The following is a 16,797-nucleotide window of genomic DNA, read 5'->3' as shown; positions in this document are numbered from 1 at the left end:
CTGCTTGAGCTTTGTCATGTTTAGATATAATTTATTGCATTTGCTGCTGCTGTTTGCCAGGCATAGTGCTACTGCATTTCACTTTGTATTACTCTGTTAAGCTAGTTTTACTACTGATTTATTTTTCTTGTTGCTGCACATTGGCTCATATTAGTTGTAATTTTGCAGTTTATCTGTTAATTTAGATTTACTGCAGCTTGCTTTGACAATTTGCATTTTTTTGTCATTGCTGTTTGTGTTAATTGTTTTGTGCTGCTGCATTGCCTCGTCCCTTAGTTTAGCATCTAAGCTCAGTAGATTTAAGTTAGCTTAAGATGGGATAGGCCATATAAGAGAACAAGTTGTGATGGAAGAAATGCATTGACAAGCTATAAGAAAATGGTTTGGCCAAAAAATTATTTTGATAGAGGATATGAACCAAAAAACTAGGGTTTAGGGACATCAAGTTTAGGTAGGATTTTCTTGGAAATAAATGATGTAAGATAATGGAAAATAAATAATGAGGTAAGAAATATGTGAACATATAAATACAGAAAGCATGCTTGGATAGGATGTTTTGGTGAAAACAAATGTTGAAATAAGACGAATGATCTATGGAATGAAGTTTTGGGTTGGACTGCAGTACCAAATGTTACACTGAAAACGAACCCTGTCCTTTCCATTGTGTTATCCCCCTATGTGTTTGTGTACCCTTGTATATTTGTGTTTTTCCTGTCTTTATGTGTTTAGCTAATAAGTTATGTTGTAGAATTTTTCTGATAATATGTTATTTTCTTTGTAAAGATGTTTAGACATTATTTATTCTGTTGTGTTTTAATGCTCATGTGTGAAGTTGATGTTTCAAAAGTTATTGTGATCTTTATGTATGTACTTATGTCATTATTTTTGTACCACTGATGTATATGTTTATTTCTATTCTTTTGTAAAGCCTGTGTTACTACAAATGTTATCTGTATTGTTATGTTCTTTAATGATGTATTTTGTACCTTTGTTATTGTACTTTCATGTTATCAAATTATAATTGTTACCAGTTCTTCAAATTAAGTATCATTTCACTGCACACGTTTCTGTTGGTCATAATATATGCACAGTATGTGAAAAGTTGGGACTGTTAGTGCTTGCACATGTGTTGATAATTTAGCAAGGGAGTGGATAACAGCATTGCTGGTTCTAAAGACATTTCGAAAAACTTTTTTGTGAGTGCACAAGTGGTTTATGGACTTGCTATATAGTCCGCAAGACTCTTCGATGGTGATTGTGCTCTTGCACAGTCGCAACAGATGGTTGCTGGCCGTCTCTACAAGGACTACAGTGGGTCTGCTCTTTGATGACCTACCTACCAGTATTCTTCAAAACTTCGAATGACTCTGCTGTGGGTTTGCTCTGTTGTGGCCCATTACCTGTCAGCATGTCAAGAGTCAGCACTGTCTTTCCGTTAGAAGGACAACACTACTTCTTCGAGACTGCATGGAAATCCACTACTTCCGTGTGCATTGTCTTTTACTGCTCAGACTTTGAGAAATGAAACGGCAGTTTTACTGTGATGAATGATCATGACTGTCTTTATGGACTGTGAGAAAATTTTAGCTTTTGACCAACATTGTATTAATAAGTGTGTGCATTTGATATCTTTCTTACTGTAATTATGAAAAATTTTTTCAAATCTGTATTGGCCAGTGCCCAAAACAATTTGTAAAATTTTTTGTGGGGAGCATGGTGGCTATGTAAGTAGGCTTTTTGTTTTCTTATTGGCAACGTTACGTAGCGCTCTGTATGAAAATCACTGGCTGTACTGTGTGCAGTCTGTGGCTGGTTTGCATTGTTGTCTGCCATTGTAGTCTTGGGCAGCTGGATGTTAACAGCGCGTAGCGTTGCGCAGTTGGAGGTGAGCCGCCAGCAGTGGTGGATGTGGGGAGAGAGATGGCGGAGTTTGGAAATTTGTAAGACTGGATGTCATGAACTATTATGTATATTATGATTTTTCAACACTATGAAGGTAAATGCATTGTTTGTTCTCTATTCAAATCATTCATTTGCTAACTATGCCTATCAGTAGTTAGTGGCTTCCGTAGTTTGAATCTTTTATTTAGCTGGCAGTAGTGGCGCTCGCTGTATTGCAGTAGTTCGAGTAACGATGATTTTTGGTGAGGTAAGTGATTTGTGAAAGGTATAGGTTAATGTTAGTCAGGGCCATTCGTTTGTAGGGATTTTTGAAAGTCAGACTGCGTTGCGCTAAAAATATTGTGTGTCAGGATAAGCACAGTCTTTTATAATTATTCAAACGGGACGTTTCACTTTTTGGCATCACATACGTTCTTTCCTCCATCCTTATCGTACGTATCACTTCACTCAAGAGGCACATTTGCATACATATGTTTGTAAACACATATATTTTTGTACATGGTGTGTTCAAAGATGAATTTATTTATAGTGCTAGAAATCTAATTCATTATTTTCATTTTTCATAGCCACAGTCCTAACGCAACTGGGACGCATTATACTGGGTGATCAAAAAGTCAATATAAATTTGAAAACTGAATAAACCATGGAATAATGTAGATAGAGAGGTACAAATTGACACACATGCTTGGAATGACATGGGGTTTTATTAGAACAAAAAAAATACAAACGTTCAAAAAAATGTTCGAAAGATAGCGCTTCATCTGATCAGAATAGCAATAATTAGCATAACAAAGTAAGACAAAGCAAAGATGATGATCTTTTCAGGATATGCTCAATATGTCCACCATCATTCTTCAACAATAGCTGGAGTCGAGGAATAATGTTGTGAACAGCACTGTAAAGCATGTCCAGAGTTATGGTGAGGCATTGGCTTCGGATGTTGTCTTTCAGCATCCCTAGAGATGTCGGTCGATCACGATACACTTGTGACTTCAGGTAAGCCCAAAGCCAATAATCTCACGGACTGAGGTCTGGGGACCTGGGAGGCCAAGCATGACGAAAGTGGCGGCTGAGCACACGATCATCACCAAACGACGCGCGCAAGAGATCTTTCATGCGTCTAGCAATATGGGATGCTTTCTTTTAGGTTCTAATGAAACTCCATGTCATTCCAAGCATGTGTGTCAATTTTTACCTCTCTATCTACATTATTCCGTGGTTTATTAAGTTTTCAAATTTATACTGACTTTTTGATCACCCGGTATATACACACCCTAGGAACGCCGGGTTCTCGGTTAGTATATAACCGTTTCCTAGCTAAGACTTCTGAAAAGTTACTGGGACTTTATGGACATCTTTTAGAATTAAATTCTAGAGCAGCACAAACTATTTGCATAAATATAACAAATAACGAAACACACTATTACTTTCAGTGCTTATTCAGACTGAATGGTCTTTATAACGTTATTATTACTATTCACTGCAGAATCATTAATTGGACATAGGTTCAGTATTATTGTTCAAATATTATCCTAGCTGACATAAAATTATAAATGCAGTTCACTGCATTTTTATGAACTGGCCACAGGTTAAATATCTCTCAACTAAATACTATTCTATTTAGAATGAAAGTTAAATGGAATTCACTAACAGGTTGCTTCTCACTGTCTTTTGAATAAAGAAATTATGGTTTTCATAAATAGTGGTCTTCCCGTTACTTGTTACCTAGCATTAGCACAGTAGACAGACTGTGTATCCTGTTATACTATTAATATGCACTTCCAATACATAAGAGAGACAAACACTTAGCATTCATGAGTATATAATTTTTCTACCATTGCAGTTTTCCACTTTTACTACAGTGAAACACAATGTTGACAAAATTGCAAGAAACTGACTCACCTTTTAAAATTTACTACAGGCAGCAATGTAATCATTTACTAAGCAAAACTTTATAAGCCTCAGTTTTATGAACTTTTAATCTTTAAGAGGAACAGCAAATTGTCTTTATTACCACAGTCTTCTGCTTGCAAGTAAATGATTAAATAGGTGACTTTGAAACTCCACAAAACTATAAGTTGGACTATTTCCATCACTGGGAGGCTTTCACAAAACTACATTTACTACCTCCCACAATTTCATGAAATCCACAGTAAACCTGAATACTCTCTTATTACCAAAAATCAAACAACATCATTTAATGTATTGAGACTTTCATTTTTTCCACGAACTAGGACACTCGGTAATCATAGCTCAAATGGAGAGGAACCTGAGAGGTGTTATAATAGGGAAAAATCAAGGTAGGTACATGAATTCAGTTATAAGTTACCTTATATTTGAGCACACTAACACGTCGAATAAGCTGATCCTTCACTGTACATCATTATAGTGCTCCTTTACAGCGATTGCGCAATGCGGTGGCAATTGCATGTTGGTAGGCGGATTTGCAGGCAGAATTGCTGGACTCTGTCCCTTCTTGGTGGCGATGATGGATACCAATTCCAGAATCGTTCCAGCTATTTATCCATCCATCAGACGCATTGGAAAGTGGCAGAAAAAGCCTCTCTCGGAACCAGCACACTATATATCTTTTACATGGCAGTGCACAGTTTGGTAGCTCGTCCTCGACTGACTCTTGTTCCACCTTTTCTACCTAGGCCAACCACAATTTGCGCGCGCTACACAGTTCCGTTCCAGAGGGGAACCACACTATCCCTTACACACAAAATAACTAAGGATCCTAAGTGAAGGTCAGCATTTTACGTAACAGCAAACAAACATTTTAAATAAAACAGAACATCTGCACATATTGACATTTCTACAAAAAAATTATTCACACAGAAATTACAATCATATACAGTAAGTTTTGTTCCCTCCAAATGGGACGAAGAATTTAAATGACAGATACACTACATTGCATATAATCAAACCATGACATCAAAGTTTTTACAAAGAAAGGAGTATACAATTTTGTGTTATTGATTCAAACACATTTACAGATACTCAGTGTTACAACATTAAATGAAACAAAAGAAAAATAAATCAGTAGAGCATTAGATCTATGGTGTTACAAGTGGCCTGAGCTGGATACAGCATACGTGAAGGAACTTCCTCGCCACATTTACGCCATCTTTTATCAAGGCTATTGGAGGTGTCTCTTGGAATGATTACCTTTTGGTCTCGTGTAGTTACAGAATTCTTTATATTGTGGCCTGTTAATTCATACGACGAAGCGACACCTCTCCAAAAACAGCTAACGAATAATCTAAAGCACTGTTTACTTGTTATTTCTGTACGGTTATAACCATGGATACCTAGTTGATGTATAATTAACATTCTACATCTTTATTGTTCATGTAAACATATTATTTCTCAACACAATGAAGCTGGCAAGGAACACATTTCTCCCACAGAGAGACCAGGTTGTAGATATCATGAATATAGCATGTTTGACTTTGCTGACATAGCCACTTCATCACCACCAATGTGACGTCGTTTAAGGTCTTCTTCAGGTTTTGGGCACAGATGAAAATCGGATGGTGGCAAGTCTGGACTGTGTGGAGGATCATGAGTGACTATGAACTCAAAGGGTCGGACTGTTGAATATGTTGCAGCACTCGTGTGTGGTCCGGTATTGTCATGCTGAAGGAGTGAGTGCTCCATGTATAGACTAACGCTTCGAACTCATGAACTAATTTTTCTGACGATATCACTGAATCTTGCACAGTTTATGGTGCTTGCTTTAGGGACTAATTGTAAATGGAGCACATATTGAACATACCAAAACTTCGAGCATGACTCGGCCTACTGATGGTACAGTACTGAACTTTCTTTGGGATTTGGGATTCTTTGTAGTGGAACTCCGTTAGTACTCAATTGTTTTTGCGGTCAAAATGGTGAACCCAGTTTTCATCACTTGTCACGTTGTTAAGGAACCTATGGCCCTACCACTCAAAATGCAAATGAAATTGTTGACAGATGTCCCATCCCCTCTGTTTCATGTCACGTGTCAGCATTCCAAGAGAAGTGCCGTGCACAAAGTTGTCTGTGCCACACCTCTGCAGTGATGGACTGTACATGCCTCCGAGACATCCCACACTTAGCTGACAGCTTTGTCTATGTTAACCCTTTCGTGAGCCGTGGGAAACATGCTTCCCACTACAATGACTCGCTCCTTGTCCCATGGGATTCACAGTTCCCACCTCTGTACAGTGCTACCACCTTCGCGCAGAGCATTCTATAGCTGAGTGTTGCTCCGTAAAGGAGAGTTTCAGTGCTGTTAGCGTGACATTTTGTGATTTTTTTTCCTCAAAGCTAGAGTATAAGGTAAATACTTCTTATTTACCCAAATTTATGAAGGAAAACGTGAAATTGGAACGAAGAGAATTCCACTTTAAAACGAAAGGAGTCATTTCTGCAGTAAAATGGATGGATAACCGTCCAGTCACTTTCCTGTCCTCGATTCATGACCCATGAGAAACAGCCTTAGTGAAAAGGAAAAACAAGGATGGTACTAGTAGAGAGATTTCTTGTCCTGAAGTTGTGTTAGAATACAACAAAATAATGGGTGGTGTCGATAAGTTTGATCAACTACGAGAAAGGTATGCTATTGGCAGACATTCTGGAAAATGGTGGCACAGAATATTTTATTTCCTGGTGGTCGTTGCTGCAGTGAACAGTTTTATCCTGTGGAAAATAAGTAAAAGAGAAAGTGGACAGCATGATCAGCTCACATACAGGATCCATCTAGCCACACAATTGATCGCTAGCTTCTCGTCCCAAAGAAGGCGTGGACAAAAACCTGTCTTTCTGGCAAAAAGGGGTAACGTACCTGAAGATTTTCGTCATGTGGCTGTAGGGGAGCATCAACCCATTTTAGGAGAAACCTATTGGACGTGCCGTCACTGTAGTACCAAAGCTACGGAAAAGAGCACTCGCTGCGTTTGTGCATATTGTCAAATACCACCTAGCATAGACCCATGTTTCACAAAATTTCATGGCAAGTAATTGTGAACAATAATTGTAAAAAGAGAACTAAATTTATCAAATAGATATGACATATATTGAAAAAGTTGCTTTTGTCATTTAACTCCAAGGAAGGGCAGTGGGAAGAATACTTCCCACCTTGTTGTGTGACCTCACTTTCACAGTTGGAGCCAATTTGATATTCTGTATGATACATATACCTATCTGTTAACTACTATCTGCTCTCCATTCATTACAAAAAAACTTCTCAATAATTTTGCCCACGAAAGGGTTAACAGACGATTTTCTCTGACGAGTACACCGAAGCGATTCCCATTAGTCTCGTCGGCTGTCGTACGCGGTCATGTACTCAGAATCCCCCGCCCCCTTCACACGCATTAGGGTTAGCACCGCCGTTTCCTTTTTTTTTCTTTTTGCGAGCTCGAACAACCCAACGTCTCACAGCACTATGTCGATACAATCACCGCCGTCCAGGGCTTTCACCCTTTCACCATGGATATCAATTGGTGGCACGTTTTCTGCGGTTAGAAACTCAATTACAGTACGCTGTTTCTCATTCACCGATATAGTATTATGTTACACACCGCCATGTTACACGCTACAATTGGGAGCCCTCTTGCGACGGATCTGCGTCACCGAAGCGGCAAAGTCAACTGTTTAATATGCATGACATGTTACACCTCAACCGATATCGAGAACAAAATAAAATTTCGGAGACACTACTTTTCAGTATGCCCCTTATTACAGTTAGAAACTGCATGTATAGCGCGAGGCAGCAAAACTCGCAGCGAACGAATTACTCAGAATATCAGTGATTCAAAGTGAGAGCACGTAGCGACTTCCAAAAACTTTAGACAGAATTTCAAGCCTTTACGAAACTTTTCTCGCTGACATAGCCAAAATGATTGAAAGGGAGAAAATTTGTCGCTTACTGCATTTTCACTATTAATACAGTTTAAACTCCCTCATCAAGCTTGATGATCTACTTTATTACTCCTTTACTAGTCTACGTCTACGTTTACGTGATTACTCTGCTATTCATAATAAAGTGCCGGGCAGAGGGCCCAATGAACCATCTTCAAGCCGTCTCTCTACTAGAGATGGGCAAAACTGTTCTTTTCAGAGATTGGATCAGAACTGTTCATTCCCTGAAATGAATTAGCTCTTTTTCATGACTCACCACTCATTTACAAAAGAAAATAAATGAAAGGCACATTGCCCTTTAAACTTGGTTTATTCCAGTACTATACCTGTATTTTGATCTTATTTGATCCTATTTTGAAGTAACACAGATAATGAGTAAGAATTTTGTATTGTTTATTGAAATTTCCACGATATGACAAAGTTTTTGATTATTGATTTATTTTGCACTAGCGTGGTTTTTTGGGTGATCGGAAAATGTTGTAACTTGAGATTTACATTAACAATATATTTGGCTATAATGTATTAAAATTTCATTAACCTCATACAAATACATCGCAAGCCATATATTTTTCCTTTCGAAGACGCCTAAAATCGCAAAATCCGTACCAGAATAAGAAAAAAAAATATAAATTTGACTGTAAAACGAAAGTGCTGCATATAGCCTTACGCAGAATAAAACAAGGAAAATATTGGTGTATCACATTTTGCGATACGTTTATCGGTTCGCTCGTAATTAAAGCGTAAATTCGAGTGTCCATAATAAAAATCCTATAGTAAGAGGAGTCATCAGGAACCTAATCTAATCATTTTAAACAAATAAAAATAAAATAAAAACAATTGATGTACACATAACATAATAATGTAATATACATAGCGGTATTACTACGAAGAACAATATCCAGTGGGGACAAACTCCGATGCAGAGGCGCTGAGTCGAGCAGGTCGAGCCGCGAGCTTTATTACTGCGTGAGCTGAGACCGCAGAGACCAGAGTGACACCAGAGTCGCTTTGCTCGACGCTCTGGCTAGAGTCGAGACGGTGGGGTGAGCGTTGAGCGGGCGAGTTCCGAGGGTGGGGGGAGCTCACCCGCTTCGAGCCAAATCGTCGGTTCCCTTGCGAGCAGGTTTTTGCAAGTAGTTCCTATGTTATCCGCTAGGTGGCTCTCTGTCCTGTTGCTCGCATCAACTGCCCAGAGGGCAGGACGTGCGACTGAAACGATCGCCGACAGAGTGCGATGCGAAGTTAAGCTGCGCCAGACACTGCACAGTGCACACGGCAGACGACGCACAGAGACGGCCCAGCATATGTGAAACACAAAATCCAATGGGGCACTGCACAATGCAGGCAGCCAAGGTAGAAGCAGGGCAGAGGCCGGCGCTGGCTGTGTTGTGTGGCGTGCACTGTGCTCTGACCAGCAGAGGCGCTGCTGATATGCTCCGTCTCTCTCTCTCTCTCTCTCTCTCTCTCTCTCTCTCTCTCTCTCTGCCGTGGGAAAAGTTTGGAGCTACCGTTCTTTTTTTCTGAATCACTGATTGTTCACTCCTTTGAAAGATTGAACTCTATGAATTAGTTCAAGAGCGGATCCCCCATCTCTACTCTCTACCGTTCCACTCTCGAACGGCACGCGGGAAAAACGAGAACTTAAACTTTTCTGTGCGAGCCCTGATTTCTCTTATTTTATCGTGATGATCATTTCTTCCTATGTAGGTGGGTGCCAACAGAATGTTTTCGCAATCGGAGGAGAAAAATGGTGATTGAAATTTCATGAGAAGATCATGTCGCAACGAAAAACGCCTTTGTTTTAATGATTGTCACTCCAATTCGCGTTATCATCTCTGTGACACTATCTCCTCTATTTCGCCATAATACAAAACGAGCTGCCCTTCTCTGTACTTTTTCGATGTCATCGGTCAGTCCCACCTGATGCGGATCCCACACTGCACAGCAATACTCCAGAATAGGGCGGACAAGCGTGGTGTAAGCAGTCTCTTTAGTACACCTGTTGCACTTTCTAAGTGTTCTGCCAAGGAATTGCAGTCTTTGGTTTGCTCTACCCACAATATTATCTATGTGATCGTTCCAATTTAGGTTATTTGTAATTGTAATCCCTAAGTATTTAGTTGAATATACAGCCTTCAGATTTCTGTGAGTTGCCGCGTAATCGAAAGTTAGCTGATTTCTTTTAGTATTCATGAGAATAACTTAACACTTTTCCTTATTCAGGGTCGATTGCCACTTTTCGCACCATACAAATGTCTTATCTAAATAGTTTTCCAAGTCTTTTTGGTAATATGATGACTTTACAAGACGGTAAATGACAGCATCATCTGCAAACAATCTAAGACGGCTACTCGGATTGTCTCCTGTGTCGTTAATATAGATCAGGAACAACAGAGAGCCTATAACATTTCGTTGGGGAACACCGGATATCACTTCTGTTTTACTCGATGACTTTCCAACTACTACTACGAACTATGACCTTTCTGATAGGAAATCATGAATCCAGTCGCACAACCGAGGCGATACTCCTTAGGCATGCAGTTTGGTTAGAAGTCGCTTGTGACGAACGGTGTCGAAAGCCTTCTGGAAATCAAAAAATATGGAATCAATTTGACATCCCCTGTTGATAGCATTTATTACTTGATGAGTACAAAGAGCTAGTTGTCTTTCACAAGAACGATATTTTCTGAAACCGTGCTGACTATGTGTTAATAAATCGTTTTCTTCGAGGTACTACATAATGTTCGAATACTAGTAACTCTATTGCCAACATGTTTTGCAGGTGGTATCCGCAGTACTGCTGAGTGTCTCTGCAAAGTTATGTAATTCTTCGACACCGTTAAATGAGTAGGTAAAGCAACGCGTTCCGGCGGTAGACGGACCAATCAGGGCCGACCGAGCGCCATGTCACCCTGTGCCAATTGCGTCATTGCATGCAGTATGGTTTGTGGTCAACACAATTCTCTCTCGGCCGTGTTCGGGCTTCTTGACATTGGAGCCGCTACTAACATGTCGAGTAGCTCCTCAGTTGGTCTCACGAGTCTGTGTGCACCTCGTACCAGTCCCATCGCAATGGAAAAGCCCTTAGCAAGTACTGGGAAGCGAACCCTGGTCGCCCACATGGCACTCAGCCGCCCAGACCACTCACCTACGGAGGCGAACTTAGCTCAGGAGATGTGACGTCACAGAGACAGAGTGAAGAAACTAAATTTCTATGAAAACGGAGCGGAAATTACCCAGACTGTACTCATCAAGTACTTGATTCATAACGAGAGCACTTAACTGGCGACTTGCAATGAACTTTATCATTAAGTTCAAATCTTTTCTAAACTTTTTGTTGCATACATGCTTAACGTGAAATATTTAACACAATTATATTAAATAGAGAAGGGAGAATGAAAAGGAAGGTAAGGGTAGAAAGTCGTGACTTCCAGCCGCCCACGGCGTTGTAGTAATACAATGGGTAAAGTTGAAAATTTGTGCCTGACCGCGATTCGAACCCGGATTTACCGCCTCTCACGAGTGGCTGTCTTAACAGCTCTTATGTTTTACTGACGATAAATAGATCCACGTTTTTCGTGACTTGTCTCTGTCGGCTATATTTTAGAAGGGAGCATACTTATTACCTGCGTGGAAAAAAAGTAAACAAACACAAAGTAACACTTCTGGAAAAACGCACATGCAGCGTCGATACACCACAGACGCCGCGGAACCCTGGTAATGTCGAGTAGGTGCAGTCATCTATTCTATATGATATGTGTTCATGTGGTTCAAATGGCTCTGAGCACTATGGGACTTAACATCTGAGGTCATCAGTCCCCTAGAACATAGAACTAATTAAACCTAACTAACCTAAGGACAGCACACACATCCATGCCCGAGCCAGGACCGAACCTGCGACCGTAGCAGCAGCGCGGTTCCGGACTGAAGCGCCTAGAACCGCTCGGCCACAACATCCGGCTTGATACGTGTGAATGTATCAAATTTACCTGCTGTCATGAGTTATCCAGCTACATGGCGAATCGTGGAAGATTCTCAGCAAGAAGCTCAAAAAGCATTAGCTGTACTTAGGGCTCTCCACAATACTATGACGATCGTTGAAACAGTTGCAAAATTACTTGAGTCCTGTCACACCGCCTCCGAGCAAATAATGAATCGCCTGACCTCTGATCCACGTGACAGCGTTGTGTTTCGCCGGCCCATAACGTAACCAGTGTTCGTCTGTATTCTGAATGTTTCAGTTCTCACACAAAGGCGAATCGGCAAGATGGAGTCTCTCTTGAGAAAATTGCTTTTTGCTTACCGTCATGGACCAGGTAGAATGTGTCTATTAATCTGGCGTTACCACGTTGATGGTACGCCATATTGCCTTCAAATGCACCGTAGGATATGCCATTTCGACGATATTAGGCGACTGGAGATGAAGCACATTGTGATAAATGTCACTGGTTGGCGAGAGACAGGGAGAACGTCCCGTCAGTGGCTGTATCCCAAGGTAGGAAAACGCCTCCGGTATCTCAGTAAGCGCTACCGGATGGTCAAGAAAACGTGGTTCCAGAGCCTCCATCACTAGTTAGCCTGGTGGAGCATCGCCGCCAAATCTTCAGACGCATTCCAATGTAGCTTTGGGCATCCGGACACGGTCCCTGGCTGTTGCCGTGCGAACTCCTACGCGAGTGCATAATATGCGAGTAGGCGGTTAATGGACGAGGGACGCTGCACAGCAGCGTGATGTAAGACTGACACTCAGGGACCTTGTCCGGGTGGCAGAAGCGGTTCTGGCAGCCGCTCATGAGAAATAGTAAACCCGGTTTCAAGACCCGAACAGGCACAATTTTTCGACTTTCGCGACTATAATGTCACAATCCCCTGAGCGGCTGGAAGTCACAAATTCCCACCCATCCCTCCACTCTCGTTCCCCGTTCTCTGTTTCATACAAATGCACGCACCAGCCGCGTCATCACGAGTGGTGTCACTTCTATGGGACATACCCGACAGAGCAGACACCATTCAAACGTATCCAATTAAAACAATAATAACTTTGGAAAGTAATCAGAAGTCTGAAGCTGTTTTATACATGGGAGTTAAATTATTTAAAAACTCAGCGGTTTACTGTTGAATTACGGTTTCGGCTGCTACTTTTTATCATGAAAGCGTAATCACGAAAGCAAACACACAGAGTTCACTCCCGCACCCGTCAGTCCTCCTATTTCGTTTCATCGCCTCCCGCAGTGCTTTCATGTTCCACTGTACGCCCGGAAAGTGAAAGCATCTCCCACCCCCTCTTAGGGGTCGATAATATCTTGGTCGAAAATCACTCTGTCAAGCAATATTTTCTGTTCCGTGAAGGATTATTTAGATAATACAGAGTAGGAATTTGATAAAAAATTTAATATAAATAAACAGTAATCGAACACCCTGTCATACCAGTACACCTTTCACACTAGAACACTTATTTCTGAATACCTTATACCATAGCGGGGCAGCAGACGCTGACATATTACCTTCTGTGTGACCTCTGGATACCACTCATTATGAAGAAATACTGGCCGTTTTTCAGGCAAGCGAAAGGGAAATTGCTGGACGTAAAACATCGTCATTATAGTCCCGATGTCAGCTCAAATTGCGTGTGTAGTACGTATAATGTGTGCAGTAACTGGCGTTTGAGAAAGAATTAATAATGTGACATTAGATTTTTACTTTATAACTAGTAGGAAAGGAGTTTTGCTATTTGGGGAGTAAAATAACTGATGACGGCCGAAGTAGAGAGGATATAAAATGTAGACTGGCAATGGCAAGGAAAGCGTTTCTGAAGAAGAGAAATTTGTTAACATCGAGTATAGAGTTAAGTGTCAGGAAGTCATTTTTGAAAGTATTTGTATGGAGTGTAGCCATGTATGGAAGTGAAACATGGACGATAAATAGTTTGGACAAGAAGAAAATAGAAGCTTTCGAAATGTGGTGCTACAGAAGAATGCTGAAGATTAGATGGGTAGATCACATAACTAATGAGGAAGTATTGAATAGGATTGGGGAGAAGAGAAGTTTGTGGCACAACTTGACTAGAAGAAGGGATCGGTTGGTAGGACATGTTCTGAGGCATCAAGGGATCACCAATTTAGTATTGGAGGGCAGCGTGGAGGGTAAAAATCGTAGAGGGAGACCAAGAGATGAATACACTAAGCAGATTCAGAAGGATGTATGTTGCGGTAGGTACTGGGAGAAGAAGAAGCTTGCACAGGATAGAGTAGCATGGAGAGCTGCATCAAACCAGTCTCAGGACTGAAGGCCACAACAACAACAACAACTTTTATTACAGGAATATATAAACAAAACACTGTTGTAAACAAACTGGCTTTGCATCAGAGAAGATGGAGGATTTAATCACATCTCAACTGATTTTGCGACTTCCCTAAATCACCGGCAGTTCTAAATACCGACATGGTTCTTTCTGTAACGGGCAATCAAAAGGTTTGCGTTTGCGAGCGCTGCTGCAGCATGTATGCGCGATTCCGATGTGGGCATATACGTAAGCGCCGACGTGTAGGCAACGTATTAGGGTGCCACTTGTATCTTTCCGACGTCCATTCAGTAAATCCAAAACGCGAACTATGGCAATGTTATTATCAACTACGTCCAAACAGGACATACGTGCTGTTCTTCTTTTCTTGGTTGCCGAAGGTCAAACACCAGTAGACATCCACTGAAGAGTAAAGAATGTATCGTGGGCAGCATATTTGTCGAAAACCAACGTTGTAGAATGGTGCGCCATATTCCGCGATGGTCGCCGTTTGACACATGGCGCCGGTCCATCAAGGAGGCCAGCCTTATTCATTACGGACAAGTGGGAGACATTCGAGCACTCACCATATAGTCTACATAAATCCCAACCCAATTACCACACAGTCGGTCCGTTAAAATAGGCCTTGAAGGGCGTATCAATTCTGGACTGTACGGCCTTCGAACGGAAAACTTTTGAACGCCCTTTACACAAGACTACAGCCAATCACCAGTGCCTTACTTTTGAAACATGGCGTGTGAATACGTAAATCACCGTATGTATGAATTACTTTGTTTCCTACATCAGCAGCTGCATGATTACCGTGCATCTGAAATTTAAGTGTTTGGCACAGAGTCAGTAGAATCACTTTGAGACACTATCGCTACAGTTCCGCTCTCGAACAGCATATAGGTAAAATGAAAACCCAAATCATTCTATAGAATCTTCAATTTCTCTTATTTTATTATGATGATCATTTCTCCTTATGTAAGTTGGCACAAAAAATATTTTGGCATTCGCAGATGTAACTTGGTGACTGAAAGATCGTAAGGATCTCGTCACAACGAAACAGGTCTAGTTTCTAATGATTGCTACCTTAACTTACTATTAACATCCGTATCAAGCTCTGTCCTGTGTCGAGTTATTATTAAACGATCTCTTGTGCTTTATACTTCGGTACCTTCCGTCAGTCCTAGCTGCTAAAGATCCCATACCTCCTGTAAGTAGGCTGTTTAGGTTTTCTTATTGGTAACGCCACGTAGCGCTCTGTGTGAAAATCACTGGCTGTGCTGTGTGCAGTCTGTGGCTAGTTTGCATTGTTGTCTGCCATTGTAGTGTTAGGCAGCTGGCTGTGAACAGCGCGTAGCGTTGCGCAGTTGGAGGTGAGCCGCCAGCAGTGGTGGATGTGGGGAGAGAGATGGCGGAGTTTTGAAATTTGTCATGAACTGATATATATATTATGACTATTAAGGTAAATACATTGTTTGTTCTCTATCAAAATCTTTCATTTGCTAACTACGCCTATCAGTAGTTAGTGCCTTCAGTACTTTGAATCTTTTATTTAGCTGGCAGTAGTGGCGCTCGCTGTATTGCAGTAGCTTGAGTAGCGAAGATTTTTGTGAGGTAAGTGATTTGTGAAAGGTATAGTTTAATGTTAGTCAGGGCCATTCTTTTGTAGGGATTATTGAAAGTCAGATTGCGTTGCGCTAAAAATATTGTGTGTCAGTTTAAGCACAGTCAGGTATAATTTTTCTAAGGGGACGTTTCATATGTCGACCCTTAGCCGAGGATACCTCACTGGAATCTTCTGATTTTTTCTTGTAGTTTGTGTAATTAGTGTAGCTTTTGTTTATTACTTGCGCGTAATTATAGAGAGAATTTCCTTTGTAGTTGTAGTTTTTCATTGTTGTACAGTAAAACAGTTGTGGCATGCATGTAGATTTGCAGCAAGTATTTCGCAGCTGCGCTTGCAATTAACTAGATATTATTTTCAGTGCTATGTTAATATGTTCCCCTATTTCTGATCTTCAAATTGTGTTTTTCTGTGTTGTCGTGTGAAATATTGTGACAATAATGGCGTGTGAGAAACGTAACACTAGGCTCCAAAGTAATTTGAGAAATAATAGTGACGACGAGCGTAGCTTATCAGCGCCGCCGAGTAATGAATTTACTAATGTTCAAAGTAGTAATTTCGTAACTGTGCATAGGGAAATTGCAAGCTAAATTTGACTCAGTTGCATCTACCGATTCGGTTACGCAACTTGCAAAAACTCAGGAAAACTTAACGGACACAGTAGATACTCTGAAACTTGGTTCAGAAAAACACACTGAGGAAATAAGTACACTATCGGAGAAAGTAGCCGAACTTTCGGATCAGTTCACTAATTTATCTACGAAGGTAGATGATAATCTGAATTACACAAAACCGGTAGTCTTTAATGACACAGAAGAGTGCGAACAAATTAGGAAATTCAATCAAAATCAAATCAATATACAGTACAAAAGAGAAATCCGGGAAGTACAAGATCAGTTGGCACAAGTAATACAAAAATTACAAATTTCAGAGGACACTCGCGCTCCAACACGGGAAGAGGGACTTAGAAATACGGAAGAGCCGCAAAATAATAACACAGGGCATATCGGAAGTTATGAAAGAAATTGGCAATGTGCACCGAATTTTGAGATGGAACGGCCGACACGACCTA

This window comes from Schistocerca nitens, chromosome 8 (genome assembly GCF_023898315.1).
Source record: "Schistocerca nitens isolate TAMUIC-IGC-003100 chromosome 8, iqSchNite1.1, whole genome shotgun sequence".
Taxonomy (NCBI): Eukaryota; Metazoa; Arthropoda; class Insecta; order Orthoptera; family Acrididae; genus Schistocerca; species Schistocerca nitens.
This window is presented reverse-complemented; position numbering follows the sequence as displayed.